Here is a 14,189-nt window from a genome sequence, read left to right as displayed (position 1 = left end):
TCAGAACAGAGAAAAGACCACATTGTTAATTGTATATTAATTGTGTTTAATTTTATGCAGGTGGTGGGCATTAACTGTGGTTTCACTTGAGCATATATAAAGGGACACTTATTGGGCTGGATTTTATGGAGACCTCGATGTTGGGATCTGTGGCAGGGGGACATGAAGGTTGCCCCAGATGAGGCCCGCCACAGACCTCGACGCTTGCAGGGCCAGTCCCGATATTGCCAGCGGCTGCGAGGCCTCGTTGCGGTGCCCCTCCACCCCGGCAACGGGACACCCATTAACATATTTAAATCAATTAAAATAAATGAATTAAACAGACCTGCGCCTCCGCCTTCCGTCCTGCTGCAATCTTTGTGCCGCTGGCCAGATGCTGGAAATCTGAAATATAAACAGAATGGAGGAGGAGGGCCGGCAAAATAGCAGGGAGTCACGTTAGGACGGCTCCCCGTTACTGTCCCACCACCGGGAAGTTTCCTAGTGGCGGGCAGGAGGCGGGCTGCGTCAGATCGGCTGCCCGTTCCACGGAGGTGGACAGCCCATTTTCATTATTAAAGGCCCTATTAAGGGCCACTTTGTACAGTTGCTGGCATTTTACCAATGGCAGAGGAGCCCCACCCACGCTCCAACTGTGTGAGGAGGCCGTCTGCGGTAAAATCACCAAGCCGGTCTCGCTGCCACCAAGTGCAGGCTCGGGGCTCACTTTTTGGCCTGATGTTGGGGTCCCAAAGCCAATGGTAAAATTTAACCCAGCGTTTCAGGTAGATGTCTTTTCATCAGTGTCTGATTTGCAAGTGTGGGGCTGATCCTTTGTGCAGAAGACTTGAAAAAAGTTTGTAAAAGCACAAATTACATTTTTCATAGTCAGAAATAAACTGAAAACAAATATATTTATATAAAACTTCTATATATTTTTGTGGCTTTCCCATAAGGATATTTGCAATCTTTTTGGCAGATTCTCTGTCATATTTAATGATGTTGAATGTCGGTGCAGCATGGCAGAGCAAGCAGCAGGTAACTGCACCCTCTATTGGTCAGTGATGTGACAGCACGACTCCTTCTTAGGCAGTCCCTCAGGGGGACTTTCTTCCACTCCAGGGTTGTGTTTCCTTAGGTGACTGAATAGTCCAACTCTGGATCTGCAAACTCTGCCACAGATGGGGTAAGTGGTGTTTGGTGACGCGAGTGAACGGGATGCTCGAATTTCCAAATGCTCCTTCTGCTGTTTGCACTTGGTCACTACCTAGGCATGTCGACGTTGTTCGAACTGGCTGGCACCTTTGCGGATGCTTCTTCTTCATTTTGGTTGGTCTCGGGCAAGAGATTCCCATGAATCAGTGGAGATGTCACATTTTTTCAGTGAGGCTTTAAGGACGTCATTGTAGTGTTTCCTCTACCCTCTTGGTAGCCTCTTGCCATGACGGAGCTCAGAGTAGAAAGTTTGTTTTGGGAGTCTTGTGTCAGGCATGCGGACGATGTGGCCCGCCCAACGTAACTGACTAGCCATGACCAGTGCTTCAATATTGGGGATGTTGGCCTGAGAGAGGACACTGATATTGGAGCACCTCTCCTGCCACAGAATTTGCAAGATCTTGCGGAGGCACCTCTTGTGATATCTTTCCAGGGCTTTGAGATGTCTGCTGTACGATAATAACCCTCGACATTAAAAACAGAAAATGCTGGAAATATACTGAGCAGGTCAGGCAGCATCAATGGAGAGAGAAACCGAGTTAACGTTTCAGGTCAATGACCTTTCATCAGAACTGGGAAAAGTTAGAGATATAATAGGTTTTAAGCAAGTGAAATGGGGGAGGGTGGGAAAAAGAACAAAAGGGAAGGTCTGTGATAGGGTGAATATAAGAACATAAGGAATAGGAGCAGGAGTAGGCCATTCAGCCCCTCGAGCTTGCTCTGCCATTTAATAAGATTATGGCTGATATGATTGTGGCCTTAACTTCACTTTTCTGCCTGCCCCCACATAACCCTTGATTCCCTTGTTGATCAAAAATCTGTCTAACTCAGCCTTGAATATTTTCGATGACCCAGCTTCCACTACTCTCTGGCGAGAATATTCCAAAGATTAATGCCTCTCTGAAAGAAGAAATTCCTCCTCATTTCCATCTTAAAAGGGAGACCCCCTACTTTGAAACTGTGCCCCCTAGTTCTTGATTCCCCCATGAGGGGAAACATCATCTCAGCATCTATCTTGTCAAGCCCGCTCAGAATCTTATATGTTTCAATAAGATCATCTCTCATTCTTCTAAAATCCAATGGGTATAGGGCTAACCTGCTCAATCTTTCCTCATAAGATAACCCCTTCTTCCCAGGAATCAGCCTAGTGAACCTTCTCTGAACTGCTTCCAATGCAAGTGTATTCCTCCTTAAGTAAGGAGACCAAAACTGCACACAGTACTGTAGGTGGAGTCTCACCAACACCCTGTATAGTTGCAGCAAGACTTCCCTACTTTTATATTCCTTCCCCCTTGCAATAATTTCTAACATTCAATCTGCCTTACAAATTACTCGCAGTACCTGCATGCTAACTTTTTATTTTTCATGTGCAAGGACATCCAGATCCCTCTGCATTCTGCAGTCTTTCTCCATGTAAATAATATTCCTCTTATCCCACCAAAATCGACAACCTCACATTTTCCCATATTATACTCCATCTGCCAAATTTTTGCTCACTCACTTAATCTATCCATATCTCTTTGCAGACACTTTGTGTCCACCTCACAACTTGCTTTCTTACCAATCTTTGTATCGTCTGCAAATTTAGCCACATTTGGTCCCTTCATCCAAGTTATTAATATAGATCATAAATAGTTGAGGCCCAGCACTGATCCCTGTGGCACTCCATTAGTTACAGTTTGCCAACGTAAATACCCCATTTATCCAACACTCTGTTTCCTGTTAGTTAGTTAGCCAATCCCATATCCATGCTAATACATTACCCTCAATACCATGAACTCTTATCTTCTGTGGTAACCTTTCATGTGGCACCTTATCTAATGCCTTTTGCAAATACCAATACACTACATCTACTGGTTCCCCTTTATCCATCCTGCTTGTACATCCTTAAAGAACTCTAATAAATTTGTGAAGCATGATTTCCTTTTCATAAACCATGTTGACTCTGCCTGATTGCATTAGGATTTTCTAAATGGCCTGGTACTACTTTCTTAATAATGGATTCTAGCATTTTCCCAATGACAGATGTTAGGCTAATTGGCCTATTGTTTCCTGCTTTTTGTCACTGCCCCCCACACACCCACCCTTTCCTGAATTGTGGTAATGACCTGAAACCCACTGCCCACGAAGGTGGTGGAAATGGAGACAACCAAAGATTTCAAAAGGAAATTGGATGGCACTTGAAGGAAATAAAGGGATCGAGCGGGGGAATGGGACTGACTGGATTGTTCCGCAGAGAGCAGACATGGTCGCGACTGGCTGAATGGCCTCCTTCTATGCTGTAAATGACTCTATGACTCTGATATTTATGGTTTTCTGATCCACTGGGACCTTTCCAGAAACTAGGGAATTTTGGGAGATTACAACTAATGGATCCACTATCTCTGTGGCTTCTTTTAAGATCTTAGGATGGAAGCCATCAGGTCCAGGGCAATTGTCATCCTTTAGTTCCATTAGTTTTCCTGGTACGTTTTCTCTGGTCATAGTGATTTTTTTAAGTTCCTCCCTCCTGCCTTTTGATTTTCTGCAATTCTTGGGATGCTTTTTGTGTCTTCTACTGTGAAGACAGATACAAAATACTCTGTCATTTCCTTGTTTCCCATTATTAATTCCCTCGGCTCATTCTCTAAGGGATCAACACTTACTTTAGCTATTCTCTTCCTTTTTATATATTTGTAGAAGCTTTTACTGTCTGTTTTTATATTTCTTGCTATATTACTCTCATACTCTAATTTTGTCGCTCTTTATAATTTTTAGTTTCTAAAATTTTCCCAATCTTCTGGCCTACCACTAATCTTTGCAGCATTGTATGCCTTTTCTTTCAATTTGATACCATCCTTAACTTCCTTAGTTAGCCACAGATGATGCATCCTGCTCATAGAGTCTTTCTTTCTCAATGATATATATCTTTGTTGAGAGTTATGAAATATCTCCTTAAATGTCTGCCATTGCTTCTCTACTGCCCTACCTTTTAACTTATTTTCCCAGTCCACTTTAGCCAACTTTGTCTTTTTACCCTTATTTAAGTTTAAGACACTAGTTTCAGACCCAAACTTCTCACCCTCAAACTGAATGTGAAATTCTATTACGTTATGATCACTCTTGCCTACAGGATCCTTTACTATGAGGTCACTTATTAATCCTATCTCATTACACAATACCAGGTCTAAAATAGCTTACTCCCGGTTTGGTTCCAGAACATATTGTTCTATGAAACTGCCCCTAATACACTCTATGAACTCATCCTCCAGGCTACCTTTGCCAATTTAATTAGTCCAATCTATATGAAGATTAAAGTCACCCACAATTATTGCAGTACCTTTTCTACAAACCCCTATTATTTAGTTTAGTTTAGTTTAGAGATACAGCACTGAAACAGGCCCTTCGGCCCACCGAGTCTGTGCCGACCATCAACCACCCATTTATACTAATCCTACACTAATCCCATATTCCTATCACATCCCCACCTGTCCCTATATTTCCCTACCACCTACCTATACTAGGGGCAATTTATAATAGCCAATTTACCGATCAACCTGCAAGTCTTTGGCATGTGGGAGGAAACCGGAGCACCCGGAGGAAACCCACGCAGACACAGGGAGAACTTGCAAACTCCACACAGGCAGTACCCAGAATTGAACCCGGGTCGCTGGAGCTGTGAGGCTGCAGTGCTAACCACTGTGCCACTGTGCCGCCCTTTTTTCTTGATTTATATTTTGTTCTACAGTGTAACTACTGTTAGGGGGCCTATAACTACTCCCACCAGTGACTTATTTTCTTTGCTATTACTTATCTCCACCCAAACTGATTCTACATCTTGATCTTCCAAGCCAAAATTATTTCTCACTACTGTACTGATCTTATCCTTTATCAACAGAGCTACCCCACCTCCTTTTTCTTTCTTCCTATCCTTGTGAAATGTCAAATGCCCTTGAAAATTTTGTTCCCAGCCTTGGTCGCCTGGCAACCACATCTCTGCAATGGCGATCATATCATGCACATTTGGTTTTATTTGTGCTATCAATTCATCCAACCTATTAGGAATGCTGTATGCATTCAGATAAAGGGCCATTAATTCTGTCTTACTTGAAAGACAGGAGAGATTAAATGACAAAAGAGGTGCGGGGCCGAATGGAGTGTCAATGATACAAGTAAAGAAAAGATGGGTCTAGAGAAGGTGCGAATGGCTGCCATCCAAAAGCAAAAACAAGAGAAAAGCAAGAGGAAGACTGAAACATACTGTCATGCAGACACCCACCTGCCAAGAATGAGGTATATTAATTTTGTCATATAAACATTGATTTTAAACTGTTACTGGAGTGAAAAAAGGACTTGTTAAAAAAAATCACCAGACACTTAGCTGGAAAAACATTTTTGCATACTAACAGACAGTGCTTGGAGGGACAAAGGGGCCATTCCCTGCTCAATTTAACCTACAATGGACTTTGAGCACCAGGTATTGTGTGTAAGAAGAGACATTCCAGGGTCAGCTAAGACAAGAGAATCCACAAACAGCCGTGGTCAGACCAGCTAGTCACATGACTAACCTGCTTGGCAACCTGGGCTTTTCTGAATTGTACAGAGAGTTTGAACAGGAAAAAGACTGTTTGCTTCTGGAGTGAGAAGACCTCTCCTATCTGCTCCCATCTCTTTCTCACAAGCCTCTGGACCCACTGAGCACACATGAACTTCAAGAGAGAAAAGTCTCCTACAGAGAACATGGTTTAAGATGAATACTGGGCCCCAATGAAAAGCAAGACCTACCTACAATCAAGGACTTTACAGCGAGCTCGAAGAACAGTAACTAAAACCATCTTCAGACATTGCCTCAACCTTTCCACTATATTTCTGCTGTGCTTTTCTGTCTCTATCTGCATGTGTGTATCACCTATGCATGCTGGCGTGGGTGCATTGTGTATCTGTAGGCATTAGCCGAATTAGTGTTTAAGTTTAATAAAGTTTAATTTTTTTCTTTAAACTTAAGAAAACCCGTTTGACTAGTTTCATTGCCTTATAATTGGAAGGTAGTGAACAAGGATTCACTAAGGGGGAGCTAAAAAAATGGTATGTTTAAAATTAAACCCTATTACGGTAAGACCAGGTTTTTATTTTTATTCATTCAGGGATGTGGGTGCCACTGGCCAGGCCAGCATTCATTGCCCATCCCTAATTGCCCTTGAGAAGGTGGTGGTGAGCTGCCTTCTTGAACCGCTGCAGTCCATGTGTGGTAGGTATACCCACAGTGCTGTTCGGAAGGGAGTTCCAAGATTTTGACCCAGCGACAGTGGAGGAACGCCGATATAGTTCCAAGTCAGGATGGTGTGTGACTTGGAGGGGAAGTTGCAGGTGGTGATGTTCCCATGCATCTGCTGCTCTTGTCCTTCTAGTTGGTGGAGGTCGCGAGTTTGGAAGGTGCTGTCTAAGGAGCCTTGGTGCATTGCTGCAGTGCATCTTGTAGATGGTACACACTGCTGCCACTGTGCATCGGTGGTGGAGGGAGTGAATGTTTGTAGATGGGGTGCCAATCAAGCGGGCTGCTTTGTCCTGGATGGTGTCGAACTTCTTGAGTGTTGTTGGAGCTGCACACATCCAGGCAAGTGGAGAGTATTCCATCACACTCCTGACTTGTGCCTTGTAGATGGTGGACAGGCTTTGGGAAGTCAGGAGGTGAGTTACTCGCTTCAGGATTCCTAGCCTCTGACCTGCTCTTGTAGCCACGGTATTTATATGGCTACTCCAGTTCAGTGTCTGGTCAATGGTAGCCCCTAGGATGTTGATAGTGAGGGATTCAGCGATGGTAATGCTGTTGAATGTCAAGGGCAGATGGTTAGATACTCTCTTGTTGGAGATGGTCATTGCCTGGCACTTGTGTGGCGCAAATGTTACTTGCCACTTATCGGCCCAAGCCTGGATATTGTCCAGGTCTTGCTGCATTTCTACATGGACTGCTTCAGTGTCTGAGGAGTCGCGAATGGTGCTGAACATTGTGCAATCATCAGCGAACATCCCCACTTCTGACCTAATGATAGTAAAATCATAACAGGTTGTGGAATGAAATAATTCCTGTCGTTAATAGTACAAACACTGACTGAAGCTGTCGAAGATCTGACTTTGCCTGAAATCAGTGAAGGATTTAAATTGGTAAATGCTAAACTGCATAAAAAGGCTGATTTGCTTCAAACAGTTTAAGTGACACCTATGACAATGACAAGTTGTTAGCGTTTTCCCATTTGTCTGAAATAGGGTGATTAGTGTGGACAGTGTAAATGGTGAGGATTGTAACTCTATTTGTCTCTGAATCTTCTTCTTGATCTTTCCCTCACTGTGTAAATCTCATTGTCTTTCTCTTCAATATCTTGCCCATTCCTCTTTATCCCTGATGAAATTGTTTCTTCATTTATGTTTTCAATTTTTTACTTTCACCTTTTTGAAGTCCAGGATGCACAACAGGTTGGTTGGCAATGTGTACCAAATTGGTACTGGGATGAGAGTGGCCTAGAAAACAGTGGAAGACATGCAAATTAAATAGAACGTTTGGGGGAGGGGTTAAGGACTCAAGCTGAGACAGAAGCAGGGTGTGATGGGGCTCGGTTTGCGATGTGAAAAGTAAAGCATGCAGAATGCCAGAGCCTGGGAAGGAGCTCAGAGTGGCAGGATGGGGGTGGAATTTCAAAAACTCATGGAGCTCGGGGCCTACAAGATCTGCAGAAGAAAAGAAATAACGTACATTTATGCAGCACATTTCACATTTGTTTTGGAAGTGTAATTACTATTGTAATGTACAAAATGCCATATTTGAGCAGAGCAAGATCCCACAAATAGCAATGTGATAATGACCAGATTGCCTGTTCTTGGTTGAGAGATAAATGTTGGCCAGGACACCAAAGAGAACTCCCCTGTTCTTCAAATAATGCAATGGGATCTTTTATGTCCAACCTGAAAGGGCAGACACGGCCTCAGTTTAACATCTCATCTGCAAGAAGCACCTCCAACAGCACAGCATTCCCTCACTACTGCATGAGAGTTTCAGCCTAGATTATGTTCTCAGGTCTCTGGAGGGGAACTTGAATCCACAACCTTCTGAATCAGAGGTGAGAGTGCTACCACTGAGCCAAAGATGGCAATTTAAAGTATAAGGTTTGAAGGAACTCACTGGAATTAGGCCTTGGGTGCACTGGGGGAAGCGCATGTGGGACCACTTAATGGGTGTGATGGAAGAGGCTATACTGTAAGGGAAGTCTTTTAGGACTGGGAAATGCTGAGGTTTGAGAGAAGTCAGGATCAACCTAACATTTGAAACCGTTAAGTCACATGTAGGAGCAATGGCGGATATCGGAGTTTGGCAGCAATAGAGGAGTCCCATGGTTTGGCCGTAATGGAGGGGTCCCTTGGTTTGTCAATTTGGAGGGGTGGCATTCTTTGGCAGCTTTGGGGAAGGAGTCCTAGGTTTGGCAACATAGAGAATATGTGGCACTGAGGCAGAGTCCTGAGATTTCATAGTGCTGAGAAAGTGGTCCGAGAATTTGGGGAGCTCTTGGGGACTGACAGCACTGGGAGAGATTCCTGAGATTTGGCAGCACTAACAGTAGGGCCCGAGTGTTTGGGAACAGTGGGGAAAGGAAATAGTTCATCTGGGTACACTGCAGTGATTCACAGAGGCTCAGAAAAGGCCACAGACACAAGCGTGCTGAAGAAAATGGTCACGGTGGCAAAAAGATAACCTGTAGCATAACTTAAACTATGCCATGTACACAAGATGGCGACTGGTTTTGACCTCAGTAAATCCTAGATCAAATATAGAAGTTCCAGAAAGTGGTCCAAATTGAGCCCGAGACCTTGGAGTAGGCCTCTCCAAGGAAACATTTTTGCACCAATATAGAGACGACTCTATGGGTAGGAATAAGCACTTTATTCTGAATTGTTTATACTTTTGTTTGATCATATAAACGTTACTTTTACAGGCAGCTAAAAATTTAAGGTGGTAGCTCAAAGTAACATTGCAAATTTACTTTATTGACAGTTTTATTGGTCAGTTCTTATTACTTGCCAGTTCAGGAATGTTGGCTTTCAAAAACAATTGAACAGATTTGATTGCTCAGTTTTCTGCTTATTTGTTACTTATTCATATTGTCATGCAGACCCCCATCTGCCAAGAATGTGGCATATTGATTTTGTCATATAAATATTGATTTGAAACTGTTGCTGGAGTGAAGAACTGACTTGTTTGAAGACCACCAGACACTTGGCTAGAAGAACATTTGCATACTAAAAGACAGTGCTTGGAGAGACAAAAGAATCGCTCACTGATTCAATTAACAGAGATTGGTCTGAGTAATGGTTCCACATCTTGTCAGTAAGAGACAGCAGTGTTCCCCCCACCCCACCCCCACTGAGAGCTTTGAAATCCACAAACCTCACAGGAGAGACTGTTCCAAATAAGTAGCTAGTCACATGACTAACCTGCTGGGCAACCTGGGGTTTTTTGAATTGTGCCACAGTGAAAGGAACGGAAGGCAGTTTTACAACTGAAGCTGGAACAAGCAAGCCTCTCTCCTGGCTGTCTCTCTCTCTCACTTTCTCCCCAAGCTACTGGACTCTGGAAGACACGTCAACCTCAAGAGAGAAAAGACTCCTGCATCAAAACAAATTGAAGCGTGAACTGGACCCCAACGAATAGCAGGACTTACCAGCAACCAAAGACTCCACGTTGAAGTCAAAGGACAGTAAATAGCTAACAGATATTGCCTCAAACTTTTCCCCTTCATTCTTCCTACTTTTTCTGACTCTATCTGCGTGCGTGTTTATCGCGTATGCATGCTAGCGTGGTCGCGTCTCAAATTCGGAGTCATTAACTGGATTAGAGTTTAAGATTAATAAACTTCCACCTTTCTTGTTTCAGGAAAGCTGTCTGAATTCTTTGCCTTAGAATTGAAGCAGTGAACAAGGATTCACTGAAGGGGAGCTAAAAACACGGTGTTTCTAAAATTACGGTTAAGGTTAAACCAGGCAAAGGCTGAGAGGGAATCCCTAGACCCCTTCTCACCTGGTTGTAACTTAATATTTAATGATTCTGTTGAACTGCTTTTGATCTGTTCATGGTTAGTCATTAGATATTTGATCCCCACTTCAGACAATCACTAATTTTTGCCCCATGTCATGTGAGGCTTCAATTTTTTACTTCAGTTACATAGAGAGACTACAGAAGCTGGAATCATTCTCCTTAGGGCAAAAACGGTTAAGGGAAGTTTTAATAGACGTGTTCAAAATTATGAAGGGTTTTAATAGAGTAAAGAAGGAGAAACTGTTTCCACAGGCAGTAACCAGATGGGACAGATTTAATGGAATTGGCAAAAGAACCAGGGAGTAGGTGTTCCGAAGAAGGGTCACTGACCCAAAACGTTAACTCTGCTTCTCTTTCCACAGATGCTGCCAGACCTGCTGAGTGATTCCAGCATTTCTTGTTTTTGTTTCAGATTTCCAGCATCCGCAGTATTTTGCTTTTATTATAGTAGGTGAGGAGGATTATTTAAAGGTAGTCAATATGATCTGTAATGCACTGTCTGAAAGGGTGGTGGAAGCAGATTCAATCGTAACTTTCAAAAGGGAATTAGATATATACTTGAAAAGAAAATAATTTACAGGGCTATGGGGAAAGGGCAGGAGAGTGGAACTAATTGGCTAGCTCTTTCAAAGAGCTGGCACAGAGAGCAATGGGCCAAGAGGCCTCTTTCTGTGCAATAGTTTCTCTGGTTCTATGATGTGCCATGCCTTTGAAACAGACTGAATACTGGTGCGAGTGATGGTTCCTTGGGTGTACAACCACAGTTTATTCCATGGCACCATAGCTGGCTCAGATGTACAAGGTGTGGGTGGGAGTGCAGGAGGAAGATTGGAAAAGCAATAATGAAAGGGAATTCAATAGTTAAGGGAGCAGACAAGCGTTTCTGCAGTCAGAGACGTGAATCCAGGATGGTATGTTGCCTCCCTGGTGCCAGGGTCAAGGATGTCACTGAGGGGCTGCAGAGCATTCTGAGGAGGGAGGGTGAACAGCCAGCGGTTATGGTGCATATCAGTACCAATGACATAGGTAGAAAGAGGGATGAGGTCCTGCAAGCCGATTTTAGGGAGCTAGGAAAGAAACTAGCAAGCAGAACCTTCAATGTCATCTTCGGATTACTTCCAGTACCATGTGCAAGTGAGTATAGAAATAGGAGGTTAGAGCAGATGAATGGATGGCTGGAGAGATGGTACAGGAGGGAGGACTTTAGATTCATGGGACATTGGGACCAGTTTTGGGGGAGATGGGATCTGTACAGGCCGGACTGGTTGCACCTGAACTGAGCCGGGACCAATGTTCTTGTGGGTGATTTGCAAGTGCTATTGGAGAGGGTTTAAACTAACTTGGCAGGGGTGTGGCAACCAGGAGGTAATAGTACAGAGGAAAACCAAGGTGCACAGAGAATTGGGAGAGATAGATAGCACTAGAATAGGAAATAGAAAGGCATTATGTGGGGTCAGTGTAAGAGGGAATGTGATAAGGTCTAAATTAGGTTTACTGTTCATGTATATGAATGTGTTGAGTATGGTAAATAAGGTAGGTGAGCAGTAGGCTCAGATAGCCAAGTGGAAATATGATGCTGTAGAAAAGACGGAGACCTAGCTTAAAAAAGGGCAGGACAGGGTACTAAACATTCATGGTTACAAGGTGTTCAAGAAAGATAGGGAAAGACGGAAAGGTGAATGAGTAACTATATTGATGAAGGGGAACATTACAATGCTGGCGAGAGAGGATGTTGGTGCACTGTTCCCTTTAATTTCAAGCAGTACCTACATATGCTGTTCCCTTTGACTCTCCTTAATTTCAAACACTACTCATCCCTGCGATTACTCAGAGGAGTATGTTCCCTTCTGTGCGGATAATCAAGTCTGCCCATGGTTATCCTTGCAAGTTGTCCAGTTCGTTCAAAATGCACACTTCTTATCAGAGATCACACCTTGATTGATACAACGCACCCCCCCCCCCCCCCACCCACTTTGGTCGTAACATCTTCATCTTGTCTGTATCTGCAACCTATAGAATGCTTGACTTGATCAATTCCACATCCTGAGTCCTTGAATAGCCCATTAACACACAAAAGTGTTTTGATGGGCAAAATTCTGGGCTTATCACCATCATTAGATTGGTGAATGAGTTTTACCTTCTGTAACAGTATTGAGATTAACATTTCCAAGAGGTGTGGCAGCCATTTCAGAAGCACTGGAACCATGGTCATCATTTTCGAAGTCCTGTTAACAGCTTAACCACAGGAGTCCTCTGGTCAGGACAGTCACTTAAATTGAGCAAACATACCATTGCGTGGTGGATCGCTCCAGCTATTTCTTAGTTAATATATTCATGAAGAGTATCTATCGTGTCTGTGTCTCTGAATAATTTCATTTCAGCTCCCAGTTTGTTTTAAGAGTTCAGTTAAAAGTCCTGTTGGCTTCTGGGATACAAAACTTGATCCATTTCTGACGATTGTCAATTTACAAACTATCTTCACAGTACAGCTGCTTGATCCTTTAATGTCCATTTACTTTAAGTTAAATGCATTCTTACTGCAGGATTGGCTACAGGGTCAAGGGCAGAATCTATTTGGTTAGAGCTAAGAAAAAATAGACACACCATTACATTGCTAGGTGTATCCTATAGGCCACCTGGGAAAGATATCGAGGAACAAATTTGCAAGGAAATTACAGAGAGGTCCAAGAATTATACAGTAATTATAATGGGGGACTTTAATTATCCTTATATAAACTGGGATACTAAGAGCGTAAAGGGCAGAAAGGGGCAAGAGTTTCTAGACTGTGCTCAGAAGAATTTTCTACATTGGTATGTTTCCAGTCCAACAAGGAAGGAGGCATTGCTGGATCTGGTTCAGGGGAATGTGATAGGTCAAGGGAATCAAGCGTCAGCAGGGGAATATTTAGGGAACAGTGACCATAGTATCATAAGGTTTAGGTTAGCTATGGAAAAGGACAACAAGTAATCCAGAGTAAAGAAAATTAATTGCAGTGAGAATGGATCTGGCGCAAGTAAATTGGAATCAAAGACTGGCAGGCAAAACTGTAACCAAACAATGGGCTGCCTTTAAAGAGGAGATAGTGCGGGTGCAGTCAAGATACATTCCCATGAGGGGGAAAGTAGGGCCAAGCAGATCCAGAGCTCCATGAATGACAAGATAGAGAGTCAGATGAAGCAGAAAAAGGGTGTATATGACAGATGTCAGTGGATAATACAATTGAGAACCAGGCTGAATATAGAAGGTTCAGAGGAGAAATGAAAAAACAAATGGCGGCACAGTGGCGCAGTGGTTAGCACCGCAGTCTCACAGCTCCAGTGACCCGGGTTCAATTCTGGGTCCTGCCTGTGTGGAGTTTGCAAGTTCTCCCTGTGTTTGCGTGGGTTTCCTCCGGGTGCTCCGGTTTCCTCCCAGATGCCAAAGACTTGCAGGTTGATAGGTAAATTGGCCATTATAAATTGCCCCTAGTATAGGTAGGTGGTAGGGAAATATAGGGACAGGTGGGGATGTGGTAGGAATATGGGATTAGTGTAGCATTAGTATAAATGGGTGGTTGATGGTCGGCACAGACTCGGTGGGCCGAAGGGCCTGTTTCAGTGCTGTATCTCTAAACTAAATTAAACTAAATAAGAGAAGCAAAGAGAGAGTATGAGAAGAGACTGACAGCAACATAACAGGGAATCCAAAAGACTTCTATAGACATTTAAATAGTAAAAGGGTGGGGTACAAGGAGGAGTAGGACTGATTGGGGATGAAACAGGGGAGTTACTCATGGTGGCAGAGGGCATGGCTGAGGTACTAAATTAATACTTTGCATCTGTCTTTACCAAAGAAGAAGATGTTGCCCAACTTGTGGTGGAAGAGAAGGAAGTTGAGACACTGGATGGGCTAAAAATTGAGACAGAAGAGGTATTAGATAGGCTGGCTGTACTT

Source organism: Heterodontus francisci, chromosome 33, assembly GCF_036365525.1.
Source record: "Heterodontus francisci isolate sHetFra1 chromosome 33, sHetFra1.hap1, whole genome shotgun sequence".
Taxonomy (NCBI): Eukaryota; Metazoa; Chordata; class Chondrichthyes; order Heterodontiformes; family Heterodontidae; genus Heterodontus; species Heterodontus francisci.
This window is presented reverse-complemented; position numbering follows the sequence as displayed.